This window comes from Pipra filicauda, unplaced genomic scaffold (assembly GCF_003945595.2).
Source record: "Pipra filicauda isolate LSUMZ 115617 unplaced genomic scaffold, ASM394559v2 scaffold213_size2393758_pilon, whole genome shotgun sequence".
Classification (NCBI taxonomy): Eukaryota; Metazoa; Chordata; class Aves; order Passeriformes; family Pipridae; genus Pipra; species Pipra filicauda.
The window spans coordinates 1,446,541-1,462,827 of NW_024104325.1; the positions used below are offsets into that span (position 1 = coordinate 1,446,541).

At 41.7% G+C, this 16,287-nt stretch overlaps 1 long non-coding RNA gene across 1 annotated transcript; it reads right to left on the reverse strand.

Annotated features, from left to right (window-relative positions):
* Nucleotides 1-7,623: 7,623 nt before the first annotated feature.
* On the reverse strand, nucleotides 7,624-16,287 carry LOC113995328. Its single transcript, XR_003543356.2, has 3 exons — nucleotides 15,940-16,287; nucleotides 9,426-9,575; nucleotides 7,624-8,131 (listed from the first exon to the last, which is right to left on the reverse strand). It is a non-coding gene; the product is annotated as an uncharacterized LOC113995328 (long non-coding RNA).

Here is a 16,287-nt window from a genome sequence, read left to right on the forward strand (position 1 = left end):
ACCACTAATGGTCTTGAAATCAGCTTAGGGGAAAAAACCCTCCACCAACAAATCAATTCAGACAGTCTAACCAATTCCACAGTCATTTAGAGAGATTCATTCAGACTTACAATCAACAGCACACAACACCCCGTTGCTTTAAACCTTTAAAACTTGCTCACTCCCCATGCCTGGTCAAGGACAAGGGTGAACGGAGCCAGTCCAAACACCCTCCCACACTAGTCTGTTGTTCACATTCAGGCTCCAATTTCTATCAAGATAAAGAAGATATGGGGGTTGGACTAGATGGCCTTGAAAGGTCCCTTTCAACCTGAAGTGTTCTATTCTAAGAGAAGAGCAACATAGTGTTTAACAACTGGTTTTTCTAGTTGTTTCCCTTAAGTCTCATCTTTAAATGAACAAGAATTGAAACATAAGAAGCGGGAAGCTGGGGTCGCAGTTGCACCACTTTCAAGGGCTTCACACTGATTTGAACACAACACTCATAAAATTGTTGTTGGCTGCCTTGTGAACCTGAAGAATCATTTCTATCTCAAGAATGACTTGTAGACCTTGTGATTTTGGGACTTACTTTGTTTTTCTGTATAGAGGCAACAGCTAACTTAGGAAATTGTAGATATTGTTCAGGTAATGTGCAAGCTTACCCATGCTTCATTATGGCATGAAGCATCTAATTTTTTCAGTTTATAGTGTAAAGAATGCATCCCTGGGTTTTTTGTTTTGCCTTTAAAGAGAGTATCCTTAAATGCTGTGCCAAGAAACCTGATTAAGACACTATTTTAACTTGCAAGTTCTTCTAAAACAAACATTCATTTGGCAGCTTTAAGTAGATGACAAATGAACGCCTTCAAAAGAACATTTTAAAATCAGAGGTAAACCCTGCAAGAAGAAGAAAAAATTACTGATTTGTTAAGACTAGTTTGATACACACTCAATAAGGCAAATAAATGCAGATTGTCACAGCTGTCTTAAGCAATGATCAGGAATGAGTTATTCAGATGTACTATCCATTCCTTGACAAGAGCTATGCAAGTTATGTTACTACCTTTGAATATGATGGCAGTGCACTGACAGTCTCCTGCTGGTTCCCCGACATCCCCAGCAGCTGTAAGTGGCAACTTTGAACCTTCTCAAAGAAGGCTCATGGGCACGGGCAGTGCTGGGCTACTGTGAACTATGTGCAGAGAAAAACGACACACTAAAACTTTAGCGAACTCTCCAGGAACCTGGGTTTTCCTCGTTTTTATTTTTTGGGGTTTTTTTTCACCTTCTTTCTGTTTCCTTAGTCTAAGATTCCACAAATCACCCATTAATAACTTATTCAGTGATGTAAATTCCTTTTCTTGGACATGACTTCTATGCTTCCTGGAGAGTGCTGCCAGCAGCAGCTGCTCAGGTGACTTAGATGGTGCTGTTTGTGCTCTCCAATGGGATGAGTCCCTCAGCCCTGCATTTCATGGCAGCCACTGCTGAAGAAGCCTCTGTGTCACTGGTGTGCCATGGACACCACCTCTTCACAGGATTTCTCTTTCCTTTCCCTGCCATGTCCTCTACTGCCTTCAGCTTGTATGCTGGCTCTTCTAGTGTCTAAAGAGCCCTCACTGTGGCCAGAAGAGCAGATGGAGGAATTCGGGGAGGAGGAACTATTCTCTCTGCATGTCAGTGCCTCTCTCAAATAACTATTTGGTTACCTGCACAGCAGCAAAGGTAATGCCTCAGTGCTAGACTCACAGGATACTAGAATTAAAGAGGCTGAAAAGGACATGAGTAGCAAGAGGAAGTGTTTTTAAAGCAAGTCTTTCTGTCCTCTTGCATCAGGTAGCTGTCAGTAACCCAACAAGACTTCTCATTTAAAAAAGAAAAAAAAATTAAAACCATGGGGTTTTTTGCTAAAAATCTGTAAAAGTCACCACAAGGAGCAAACAAATTTCTCTGCAAATGCATGTGACATAGTCTCTCTCTGGGAGAAGTTTCACTTTTCTCTTTGTAATTTATCCACAACTCAAACCTCCACATCCACCCCAGTCTTCAGCTGCTGCCAGTTCACAAGGTGTTTTGTGATGTGATTTTCACAAAGTGTTTCGTGACATGATTTTCATGAAGAGTTTTGAGATGATTGTCACCAATGCATCTCATGAGGCTTTATAATGCCACCTCAACTTTCCACTCTGACCAACTCTCTCCTCCTTATACTTCCTACAGGGAAAGAATTTGAAAGAAATAAAAGAGGAGTCAGTCACCTTAACTTCACATTTGCAATGAGTGGCTGCAGCCCAAGCTGAATCAGAGCCTTTTGAAATTGAGTCATTTTGTCTAGTTTGCTCTAATGCGATAAGCTAGATGGGATAGAAAGTCTATATATTATTACACAGAATTATTTCAAAACATGGAGCTAAGATAAAAGCAGAGTCCAGGGAGGGCTAATCTATGCCTGTCAGCCCACACTTTAATCACATGCCGATTACTTTGTTAGTCATCTCTTCATCAGTGTTCTCAACCCACTCCTGCTCCTCCTGCAGTAAACTTTAATTAACCAAAGAAACACTGGAGTTACTCACTGAGAACAGAGAAACAGAAAAATGGAGGAGCTGAATACTGAATGCCTCTCATCAGCAGTGAGAGTGAATCAGTTGAAGGTAGAGGAAAAGTCAACTCTTTAAACCAAAGCAGCAGGAATTCCTGTCTGTGGGCAAACTTTTTGAAACAATCCAAAAGGAAGACTTTTGTACCATTGCACTTTCATGTTTCTTTCCCTGGCATATGTTTTCGGATAGCAGCTGGTCTTCTACAATAAATTAAACTGAGAAAAAAGCAAATAAAACAACACATGAGTCACCTGCGCTGAGGGTTCACTAAAATCACTGCTCTTCATCTGCTGTGCATTATCCTCACTTACTCTGATGGGACAACTGTTAGTTAAAAGCTAAAATCAAGCAAGTCACATAATAGCAATGTTTGTACTTTAGGCTGAGCTGTCAGTTCTTTCTAATTTTAGTGACCTAGCACCACTCCGACATGTCATGCCAATTACCACATCAGTAACAGCATCTGCCGCCACCAGCAAGTAACATCTGAGGTGTTATGATTTTGTTATGCTCTTAGGGATAATAATTAACCATCGATGGAGAGAAAACCACTGCAGTAAAGAATGATCCCACTGTACAACTGGTTGAACAAGTTGTCATGGCTTGCCAAAGAGAATCTGCGGCAGAGCTAAGGTGTTATCTCCTGGATCAGCATCCTTGCACCAGCACTAACACTCTTCCCTGCCACATCAAGGCAGGCAGCATGAGACCTAGGAGGTGATTAGCTATTCACCTGGGAACATTTCCATATCAGTTCCAGAGTGTGAAGAACCCACTACATTACACTAGCTATTAGGTAGCGTGTCAGAGAAACAAAACAGCTTGGCAGGTCCCAGACTCTGCTGGATTTTCCAACAGCAGCCAGCACTCTGAGTCACACAGAAGAGCTGCGCTTTGGACAAAAGCTGCCTATTAGTTTTGCATGCTCATAAGGGATTCTGAGCAGTATCCTGCACCCAGCATGCACCTGGCATATTTGCATAATTTGCAGTATTAGAGTAGAAAGAGGGTTATGAAAACAATGACTGAGGCAATATTCAGCTTCAAATGGATGTGCTGCTACTATCTGACCATAACAGGCTGCTGACCGATCAAGCTTTAGGTATTTGTCACATCTTTGGCCTTGGTGTTCCTTTATTCTTTTCCTAACCTCTCTGTTACTCCACTAATGACTCCCCCAGCTTCTCTTTCTTCCACTTTTCATCATGATCTACTCTGCCACCACACCACTCTCTCCCTCTCTCCCACTCACGAGGATGACTCTCTTCGTGTCAGCATCTCTGCTTCAGCCACAACAAACTGTGACCAACCACAGCAGAATCCTGCTTTTGATGGCAAGTACTGGCACATATCTGAGAAAGACAGTAAGAATCAGCCTGCTTTTCCTCCACTTGTGAAGCCATCCTGCTTCTTCTGCCCTTCACCTTGCTGTCAGTCAGCACTTGCTCTCACGCCTGATCCTGTGAGGATACAAAAGATCCTAATAACTAGGTTTGAGAGGAACAAGAGCAAAGCTTTACAAGAGCTCACCATCTGGGAAGTGCTTGGTATAGAGCTGTCACTCAGTGCCAAATTCACATGCCAAGTCAGATCTATCATTAGGGAGATTCCTGTGCGCATGAGCCACATTCACAGCTGAAGCAGGGCAAATCTCAAAGAATCAGTCTGGGTTTACACACTGTCTTTCATCTCAGGCAACGCTGTAGAAGCAGTTTCCCTGATCTAGCACTCCAAGATGCTATTACTGCATCCCAAAGAGCAAAAAAAAATCACCAAAGGTACTGAGATACTGCTCCTCCCAAGCACACCGTGAGAGGCAGATCCTTTCTGTTGCCCTCAAACACCCTCAATTTTGCTGCAGCAAAATGCCATCTCCCTGCCCTAATCGAACCCCCACAGTGCTAAGCGCACTCGGCCACTCTGTATTTCACAGTCGAGGAAAAGAGAACGCCTGTTGTGCTGGCACAGGAAGGAGACGCAGGCAGCCACGCACAAACTTGCTGACCTGGCACAGCACTCAGCTGTAACACACAACTGTTTTCCCAGGCACCTCTTTGTTAGGGTTTAATTGCGAACACTAGAAAAGGCTAAGGGATTTGGAGGGAGGTTATGGGAAGAAAAGCATGGTCTGGAATGCTGTTCTGCAGTCTAGAGAGCACTCAGGGAAAGACAGCACAGGCTGCCTGGATAAATGGGGAAGGCCAAGAGAAACTAGCACTGTGCCACAGCCTGTCTCCAAGCACAAATAAGACTGAATCAGCACAGAAATCAAGTTTCATACCTACTCTCATGCCCACTATAAAAAGTATTCCATGATTGGATTCGGGGAGTGGAGGGAGCAAAGGGAAAATTCATCTTGTCCATCACGGTTTCTTTCCTTTCAGCTCTCTGGGACCCTTAAAGCCCTTCTGATACCCAGTTCCTACCAGGAGCTGTAACTTATCATGTCACCCAGCTGGAACCCTGCTTAAGATATTAAACCCCAAAAATACATGCTTCTCCATAGAAGTCTCTTGATTACCTAATTGATTTTTAGAAATTAACAATAATAATGCTAAAACATCCAGCAGCCTAATTATCAGCCGCTTTTCATTTATATTCCCATTAAACTCACAGCTGCTTTGCAAAGCGACAGGCTGCTCTATGAAGATTGCCTTGTATGCTCTCACCCAAGCCTCTTCCATTTATTCCATTGGGAATGGCAACACAAATAACTCAAACGCCTGCTTAGTATTTGGCAGGTGTCATTAGTGTATGATACACTATTGAAAAAGCAAACAGCAAGAATAGCATCATGTTCTAAAGGAAAAAAAGAGGGCATTTTTATTTTTCTCATGCTAATAAAAGTGTTAATTTTCAAGTGTCTGCTAATCTCTTCACTATACAAAGGAATTTTACTGTGAGCTAAATCTGCCACCTTATCTGTCCTGTAACAAACTACAGCTGAAAAGTGGGGAGCTGTGAATACTGCAACTGCTGTCGAGGGATGGGGATACAAGAATTGACAAGTAAGGTGTCTGCATGATTGGCAGACTCCAGATAGGACCCCGAGGCGCCAAAGTACCATCTTCCAAAACCCACCCAGCTGGGTTCCTTGGCAGGAAAAGAAGAAAGAACCTGCAATTGCATTTTGTTGGCTTTGAAACACACTAAATCAACTGAATGTGTGTCAGCTTTGTACAGTGAGATGTTTCAATGCCTTTAAAATGCATTGGCAGGTATATTTCTAATTTGTCAGGGCATTCTCATGCCAAGCATGTAGGTACTTAACTGATGACACAAAGAACAAGTCTGTATCATCTCAGCTGAGAAACTGAGTACTTTTGCTATACAGAATTAGGTTGATTTAAGGAAACGCAGAGAGGTTTATTATACCTATGCACCTATTATGCCATAGGAACAGCCTTGGTGTAACTCAATCTGCCAGTGCTTTGGTTCCTGAACTATTGTTGTCCATAACGTGATCTGGCAAAACTGATGCAGTTTTTGCACACACATTCCTGCCCACTGAGATGCAAGCTGGGATTTGCCCATTTCACACTTAGCAAAAGGCTCTCACTGTAAAATCTTACCTACTGCATATTCCAGCTGGAATCATCCATATGACCTAAAGTTATGTATTCTAAATGATGAACAGACACCCTGAGGTGTTTTGTTTTCCAGGATCAGCTAATCTCACTGTGCCCAATAGCTTGATTCAGTGTCTCCAACAAAAGTGAGAAGCATAACTGAGAAGCACAACCGAGACTTTTATAAGTAATTATATTTTCACAGCAACCAATTTTATTCCTGCATAAAATGAAGTTGTTTCTATCCACTCACACTACTCATAACTAAAGAACCAAGAAAAATACAGAATATGTGAAATACTGTTTTTAGAGCAGCGATCAAAGGTCAAACATAACCTTTGTACTCAGTTGACGTTTGTCTATTCCTGATTTCAAATAGCAAGAAAATGGGATATTTGGGGCATATTTACTTTTAAGGTTCTCTTAAACGGACTCTTCAAAGCCAGCCATAGGATAGTGAACCAACCATATAAGTAAATTATTGGAAATGCTCAATTTCTGAAGACATTGATTGTTTTTAAAGAAGAAAAGTTTCTCATGAAAGAATGAATATGAAGAAATTATTCTGGACTCAAGTGGGATACAAAGTTATATAGAAAACCTGTTTGGCAACATCAGTTGACAAGAGAGGTGACAATGCCACATCTTAGTAGTTTAAGAGTTGTAAAAAAAACATCCTCTTTTAGATCAGAGCCCCTGCACCAATAGCAATATACCCTGTATGTCCATCTGGAGTAGAGGTTGCTACATTTTGTTCACAAAGATCTTGGGACTGCTGAAGTTTATAGACACAAAACAATCCCAAAGTACAAGATGCAGCCTTAAATACTAATTTGCAGTAAATGCCACAACCTGAGTTGAAAGGAGGGAGAAATAAAATTTGCACTTGTTATTTAAGGTGTTGACTCAGCCAAAAAGCCAACAAAAACACAATGAAATATGGAAAAGCAAAGTAAGTCTAACAGCTTTGTAGAAATTTGTGATAGGCTCTGCATGCCTTGGTTCCTGTTTTAGAATAAATAAGATGTCAAGTTTGGATTCAGCCTAGAATGTTTCACGTTTTTTACTGTGGGGTAACCAAACTATGAATAATGTACCTATTTTAAGTTCAGTCTCTTTTAACTATCCTCAGCCAATATACACAGCTTACCAATGATGCAAACCTGGTGAATTACATCTGCTTTCGTCACCATGCAGCTCATAAATCACAAAGCAGACCAAAAGCACGCTTTTACAAAGTAATTTTGAGTCCATAAGGTTTCAGAGTTTTAAGATTTTGAACTTGGAAATCAAGAGATAAGCATGATTTTAACACAAATGGTGTGTTTACTATAAATGATGTTTCATCTCTCACATGGTTGTAAACATTTGGGTGCTTTATTTTTGAAGAGGTAAGGAACAGGCAATGCAATTAGACTCAGTGACTGTGTTTGTTACAGAAAACAAGATATTTTTATTTATTGGTTTATAACTGAGTGCTCTGGGAGCTCTCCTGATAAATGCTTCAGTAGCTGAGTCACAGTGCGCGCAGGATTAGTCACGGCTGAGGAAGTGTCCCAAGGTTTCATTTGCAGCTGCAGATATACCTGATGTATATTCATTTCTCCTGTGAGCCCAAGCTCTCTGAAGTTGTGCGCTTCGGAAGCTCTTGGCTCCGTCATCTCCTCCACGTCACCACACCCTCGAACACGAGGGTCAGACTGAGAGCACGCAAGAAGGAAGGCGATGTGTGCCGGCCGCGCTCGGGAGGAGGAACGGAGGGCTCACACAGCCTGTGCACCAACATATGTTATGTGGGCCTCACCAGAGCGCAGCATGCGTCACGCCGGCTTGACGCTATTTTAAGCGACAATGGGTAAACTCAGTGACTTAGATGAGCGACCAAACACCCTCCTTTCATCACATGCTCCAGCAGAGCAGCATGAGCGACTGGCGGTACTTCTGTGCGTGTTCACTTCTACCCGTGGTATTCCCACTCTGCAGATGGGGAGCAAGGACAAGAGGTAAATAACATTGCCCAGGGTTAAACTGCAAATCCCTGGCAGAATAAAACCCCTATCGATACCACAGGCCTACAGGTTTTAAGTCACCCTCTCCATGTAATCCCTAAAAATCCTCTGCCTGAAATATCTGATCTAGCAAAGCGTGGCTCTTCCATGAGAGTTGTAAATAACTGCCCACACTGGATCACCAGACAAACACGAGGTATCTTATCTCAGTTGCCTTTCCTCCCAAGCTTGAGCAAAGTCTGAACACGGGTGCGTGCATGAGTTAGCTGCATGTCCTCTGTTTTGAGAGGCTCACATGAAGCAAAAGGAAGATCAAACCTGCTCACTTGAGCAACTGTGTGAAACAAGAAACGTAGGATTCCTAAATGGCTTAAAAGCATAGCCAGCCTTTGAAACCTTAAGGCACCCAGCATTTCCACACCTTACATCCAGCTTTTATACGTGTTAAACATGGCACTATTTGGACATGGAGAGCCCTTCCACTGGTGCCCACATCCTCATGCTACCTGTGTGAACAACGCTGTTTTCTCAACAGGCTGTTCACATTCTGTCCAAGGGATGTCTACACCTTGTTACATCTCAAAGACCTGTCCCCAGCCAAGTGAACTACAGACACACTTGAAGTTTCCTCTTTGGTTTATTAAGAAAGTCTATCTTAATGAAAAAGAGAAAATTGTAAAGTAAAAATTATTAAAACTGCACTTAAAAGCTATGTTATTACAGGAACAGCCCCTAAACAGACTTACAATCACTGTTAAATACATTTTTACACCAAAACAAATAATGGTGAAGCTGCTCTATGCTGGCTTACGTTATTTACAGCTTTGAAGACAAATACAGATGTCAATTTGTCTAATGAAAACAACCAGCTTCCCAAGACTATTCTGTTTCGTGAGGTGAATATATATTTTATTTAGTTTAGCATGTCCATGTGGTATGTGCTATACATTGACTCAGTTTTGCATTTCTTCCTGCAGCAGAATACGAACTGTTAACTCTCACCTGTAGGTTAAACTATGCCTAGTTTCCTTCCTTCTATTATTCTGTATTCTCCTTCCTCTCTTCCTGTTTCTGTGCTAAGGATACTGACATCTACTTATGGCAAAATTTTCCTCCTCACTTTCAACAATTTCTCTAATCAACAAATTGTTGTAGAATCTTCTTAAGTGATCTTTAATACAGAGTTCTTTAATACCATGTAAATGTAAATACATTATCTGAAAGCTTGACTAGTTCCAAAAAAGAAGTGAATCAATACCTACCAAACTCTCTGTACTAAAATCACTTGTATTAATAATACAATGACAGCAGTAGTCCACCGTGATTTAGAGTTTCAAAACCAGTAGTGTTTCCTTGCTCAAGTCTATACAGATGCCCCAAAGAAAAGAAAGATTATTTCCCTATTGGTTTCACTGAAAAAAAAAAAAAAAAGATTAACATAGCTGATCTAATATTTCAACCACTCTGCACCACAGTTCCTGACAAGAGCTCCCTCAAGGTTAGCCTTAAAATTACATCACAGCCTAATTTTGCCTTGTTTTACATTAGTCTGAAACCATGTCTAGATTTTATTGAACTTTGATTCTGTTATTGGTTTTACATATTATCCAGATTAAATTTTTAATATGGTTTCATGGTTTGAAAAGCATCATCGTCTACTGTTAGGGAGTTTTTAGTGCAGCAGGAAATGGAATTAGGAGAGATCTACTGACTTAATTGAAGATGCCACTAAAAGCTTTGTCAACTGCAAATATCCTGCCCTTCCAATTTCAGCAGTGATCCTGGGAAGGAGAGTGTGGAGTGCTCCACGTACATAGCAACTCTGCTGCAGAGAATTTTCCGATACAGAACAGGCCTGCTGATGTACATCACATCTCGGGATGCATTTACTGCCTTTAGACCCATTAATGTTATCAATATGATTTTAGGATGTGCAATAATTTGATATGGTAATTGTGCTATGTTGTCCCTCCTCTCTACATCCAAAGGAAACACAATGATTGGAAGAAAAACATAATTCAACTCCACAAAACCCTCTATTTTCTCTGCTGCTGCAATGTATATTCAAATCCCCAAAGTAACTAAAAAAAGGAGAAATGTACTACAAAAACTCCTCTGGAGGTATGCAGAGGGTATTTCCTATGCTCACTATTCTGATTTACCAGGCAGTAATCATCTTCATTCTATTACAATAAAAGGGAGGTGGAGAGCCTAGATGAATGCCCTAAATCTGGATATATTAACATCATGAATGTTGGTGAAATAAGCCTGCTTGGAAATATCTCAGAAAAAAGGCAGAAGAAAAAACCCTATGTTTGAGGTTTGCTACCATGTTTTCTTCCTGTGGCTGAAGACATCAGCGTCATGACTCACTCCGGAGATTTGAATTGCTCCCTGGGCAACATGACCTCCTCATACCAGCTTTGTTCCTCACACTAGCAAAAATTGGTCATCCATGAACACTGAATGAAGAAACTTCCTTATTAGTCATATCTGGATCTATAAAACTAATACCGGAAAATGATGTTTAGACAAGCCCACTGCCACTTCAGGTATGTGGCCTTCCAACATTTCAAAGCTAAATAGTTTCATCAGGTGTGGGAGGAAAGATAGAAAAAGGAAAAAAGGTCAGATACATAAGACATCTGGGTCTAGAAAAAATCCACTGATCAACAGTCCTTGCAGTAGCTTGGAGTCACATTTAGGCTTTCATGTTTATTTGCTTGACTGACAAATCCCAAGAGAATTTTGCAACCAATGCTAAAAACAAAAAGCAAACATGAAAACCCACCAAGCCTTCAAACTGAAGGCTCAGCTCTCAACTGCACTTTAGCTGGGTAGCTGTCCACCCTTATGTATGCAGCAAAACATTGTACCTTCCCACATTCAATTAAAAACTGCACTAAATCAAATCCTCTTGCTGAACACAGAAAGAACGGGTGTTTGTCTACACTTGGTGTTGCCTGCACCTCTCCTGGGAAAGTTCAGTACATTACTGACTTGTCATGAAACTAAAATCTCAGAGAAAAGCACCCTGCATCTCAATAATTTGTGTTATTACAGGCTTGTTGCCTCGTTCAAAAGATACTGCAATAGTATAAATAATACCCATTGTAATGGTCACTGACAAAAAATATCACCTTGTTCCCACTGACATTGGTTGCTTTTTGTTCTAAGCTTTCTCTGCTGGTAACAGTACAAGCTCGAATACCATTGAACAGCCTATTTCACTCTCTCACCAAATTACGTGAATAGGATTGACCAAGATGAGGACAAACATCCCCATAATTGCAGGGGACCTAATCAGACTCCATCACCTATCCCTGAGTCAACAGAGTACTAAGGTAAGTGCTAAATGCTCCTGCAGATCTAAAACTTTGGATCCATAACTACACTGAAGAACTGAAACCTTCTTACATAGGAAGCATAGCACAGGTAATCAAAATCCTTGTGGGAAAAAAATCCAGCATCTGAAACAGCATAACATATTAATTACACCTTTTCTCCTTTGTAAGCAAAGGGTGTTGATAGCACTGCACTTAGGCAGTGCAAGACGAAACTGCTAAAAAATTTAAAAGAAAAACTAAAAAAACCCAAAACCCAACCAAAAAACTCCCATAGGTTTTTAGGTGATACACATTGAGTAAAAATTATGCCAGAGACCGAACATGGTGTTGATATCTCTGTGTGATCAAGAATCCAAATCTTTTTATTTCTTCAATTCTCTAATATCTTACTGTGCCCTTGGCAACCCATTATCCTGGTTTCCTGTTAAGATGGATACCTCAACATTTTTTCATGAAACTTAGCATTTAAAGAAATATAGCTCCACAGTTCTTTCCTTCAAGTGACATAGAAATAGAAACATTGATAAAGATAGTTTTAAGTGCCTATCTGATATACTCTTCTTTTATTAGTAGCCTCTGCAAAGTGCCATTTGCTGGCCAAGGATCCAATCTGACTTCATCTGGAGATGGCTGCAATGACATGCAAGATAACTTCTGTAAGAGACATTTCAGTTTCATTTTCAGAGGAAACATCTGTAGAAGGACTTCCAGTTTCCCTAAGCATTGGATCAGCTGTAGGACGTAAGACAACATTCTGTGATTACAAAACACTCTGATTGCCAGGAACAGGATGCAAAACCACATGAAAGCAGTCTCACTGCTCAAGTAGTGACTAACATGATGTAGAAGGAATGTTTAACAAGTCTGTTCATGCAACAGGAGGGGTGAATGCCATCTCTCACTGCTACATGCATACTCCAGAAATTCTCTCACTTCAGGAAAATGTGTCTGAAGTCTGTCAGTAGAAGGAAGGATGGAAAGGTTTGGAACAGTGATGTGCATATCTTGCATTTTATGCAAATTATACACATTGTTTCTATTGGTAAAGTGAGCACACTGATGTATATGAACTCTGCAGCTACTATAGCATAGTTAACCTTTTAAAAGGTACATGTAGTTAGCAAAAATAAACTTATCATAGTTCAGAAATAAAAACGGTAACTGTGAGCCACTTCTATATTCACAAGATGGAAGTGGAACTGGCATGACAAAGTCAGACTTCAATAGTCCTTGATATTGCTCTGACGCCAGTTGTTCACAATCTCCCTCTATGTCAGCAGAACTTACTATTTGCCATGGATTCCTAAAATTCTATTTTAGAGAGAGGATTCTTCATTTTCTTACTGGTTTTCATTTGATCTTCATCAGTACTATGTGGCAGTATTTTTTAAGTATTTATTTCTACAACATAAGGTAGCTTTATTATCCCTTACTCTGTGGGAGTGCAAAGAAACAGAGATACTTAAGGTCCAAGTAACCAATTAAAGCTCTGATGTTGTTAAATTCAGAAGAGGCAGCAAATAATCAAACACATTTTATAAATAAGTAACATTGTCTGAAATATTTTCTTCCTATTTTTGACCACCCTCAAAAATTACTCATATGGCCTAAGTAACACTGGTGAGGAGTGGTAGCTGTCTCAAGCCAAGATGCCCTGAACTTTCAAAACCTAGGAATGTATGACAGTTCCTAAAGGCAATCTAACCATGCCCCTGTGGCTGCAAAATTACCTCCAGCTGAATCAGAGCTTTTTGTGGTCAGTTTTCAGCTACAAGTCCCATGGGGCAATTAGCTCTGAGTTTACACTCTGAGCTTTCTTTTTTTCCATACACAGATCTACATCACTCACACTAGTGTAGTAGTGTGTAGATGCTTCTACACAGAAAAATAAACCCAGATCTTTACAGGGCTATTCAGTACCCCTCTTGCAAAGCTCTCTTCTCCTTTCAGCTCACTTTCCCTTAAAATTCAGCAAACAGCGACACAGGACCCACAAACAACAGCCTATTTTTAGCTACCCATCCTCGGTTACTGTAAATCCCCTGTTCTGAACAGTGCTTAGACCAGGAGTGTGCAGCTCCCGTGGGGGTGGACCACCAAAGACTGACTGCCAGCACTGAGCTGCAGCTGTGGGACACAGCAGAGCAGCTCCACAGCATAGAGTGGCCACCCAGCTCCTTGTGGGTGGCTGAGCAGCTGCCACAACCCCAGCCAGTGTGTGGCACAGGGCTGGCAGAAACCCTGTACTGGGGAAATCATACACAGTCATCACTGCTGCCTGCACCTAATATCCCCTTCCCTCTCCTTTCATGTGCTCATTCTGAGCTTCCCTCTCCATGCTCATACCATACTTTTCCTTCTGTCTACTATCACTACACAGGACTTAGGTCTCCTCAGCCCCACAGCAACCCCACTATCCATCACAGCCTTTTTCCTTACTTCCCATGTTCCTTCCCATACACAAACACAAAATACCCCCACACTGTTCCCATATTAACCTCAGGTCCCTGCTTCCCACACTGCTGGCTTGCTGCTTCAGCTCCTCTCCTAATCCTCCCAGGCTCCTCATCCACTGCAATGGCCCTTGCTCCCTGCTTTCCAAACTTCCCTCATCTTCTCAGCTTTCCTGTCATTCAAATCCCTTCTGGACATAAGAAGTCTCAGCAGCACAATTCCTGGCACCCCAAGAAGGACCAGCATCTCCAGCGGCCTTCCTGTGCAGTCCCCAGGCCCCAGTGCTGACACGCTCCCTGATGCCAATGGCAGAACACCTTGGAGGAAGAAGTCGCACCTTGACTTGGAACATTGCTCCCAACCAGAGGCTCACGTTAAGCTGAAAACACCATCTGACAGGCTGTGTGTTGTGTAGGTCTGATCAAGACCCATCACGCGGACCTGCTGCTTGTGCCAGTAAAGGATCACACTGGCAGGTTGTCATTTCTCACAAAAACTGGCATTCTCACAAGCTGTCAGTTGTAGGGGAATGGAAATCCGAGAGTCTCAGACGCTTCTGAAGCGTATGACGTCCTAAAGGACACAGGCTTTCAGTCCATTCTTCCTACTCCTGACATTTTCTCCTTATCCCCATGCTGCCCCACCCTGGCTCTTATTCCTCATCAGTCCTGATTCACTTTTCCTCCTCAGTTTTAGTCACCATGCCTTTTTCACTGATGGGTCGTAATTCCTGCAGTCACTTGGAACACAGAAGATGTTTGAGCTGTTGCCTTCTTTGCTCAGCACCACAATCTGTGATGAATTTCAGGGCTGTAGAGGGTCAAATTATGTTCAGGAACGCACACATGCTCACCTAACTGACTTCACTTTCAAAGAAACTTCTGTGTAAGCAGGTATTGCAAAACCTTACAATTAGGCCCAACTTAAGGAGAGTAGAACAGCAAAAAGTGAAGTCTTGAAACACGCAGAACTTCCCTAAGAAGTTTTGAGCCCGTGCTTTAAAACAAATGGCACTTGAAACTCTCAACAGTATAGTTGTGTACTTTCATCAAGGGCCTTGCCAAGCAACATTTCTTTCTATAACTTGATTTTATAAGTGCCAAACTGCTGAAGCTTTCCTAAATTCAGCTGAAGCCAAACAGCCAGTGCAGAAAAAAAAAAGGTCAGCCTATAGAAATAAATTTTGCAGGGACAACAGTAACACAATGCCTCATAATGGGAAATACTGCACAATTCCAGTATCTGTGTAACAAGTGGGGTATCTATGTAACCTATGGACAAAGTTGACTGCTCTGCTCATAATGACAAATGGTAAAAAAAGAAAGATTAATTAAAATAAAGCAAATTTTGCTTAGAGGCATAGGACAACTGAACAAAAAAAAAAACCCCACCATATTTTCAGGAAAACAACCCTAAAAACTGAAATATTAATGTACTGTTTTCTTGATGGTTTGATCCAAATTAATACACCAATATCTATCAAGCCTGAGATACTGCCCCACTGACAGGGCAGTGCCTGCTGGGCAGGTAGCCTACCAGAAATGCCTAGAAAGATCCAGTGTCTCCTTTCTGGACTAGACTTGGATTGCAATTTCTGTCCTGAGGACAGACTGGTTTGTTTGCAGAAGCCCATTTTTTTCCTAGTTACTAGGTCCCTGTGCTGAACACAACAACCCATAAATACAAGGTTGAAAAGCAGGACTTCAAAAACCATTTGGATATAATAACGTCTTCACAGCGTTTGTTGCTGCCGAGCACTCCAATCTCTGACCCTGAGCTGCTTCAGGATTTGACATTAAGGAATGCAGAATATTGCGGGTTTAAGTGTACTTATTCACCATAGCACATACTTGTTTCAAAAGACTGTGTAGTCCCAGCTATCTTCAGGAATAACTTCCTATAAATGTTTCCATCAGCTCTAGCTATAAAAATCACGCAGCAGACAGTAAAAAAAGAGACATAATTGTGGACCTACAGTAGAGTTCAGTGTCCCGAGTCGGGAGTTAAACACGGCTGGCGATGCAGATGTCTTGTGCAGCACCGCTGCCACCTCCTGGTCAAGCCAAGCGCGGCTGCAGGATACGCCAGGGTCTCATCCAACTGTGGAAGTTTACCTTAAACCCAGGCAACCCCTTCCTGAAAGCCAAGGCTTGCCCAGCTATCCCAGTTACTGGAAACCTCCCCTTCCCAACCAGCTGTCCATTCACTACTATCGCAGATCACGCTATCTGCTACCCTACAGCACCAGCACGGCCAGAAATTCTCCGGTTATAGCAGTTCCTCCGGTTGTTCCGCAAGTACAGTGACGTCAACTGGACAGCTT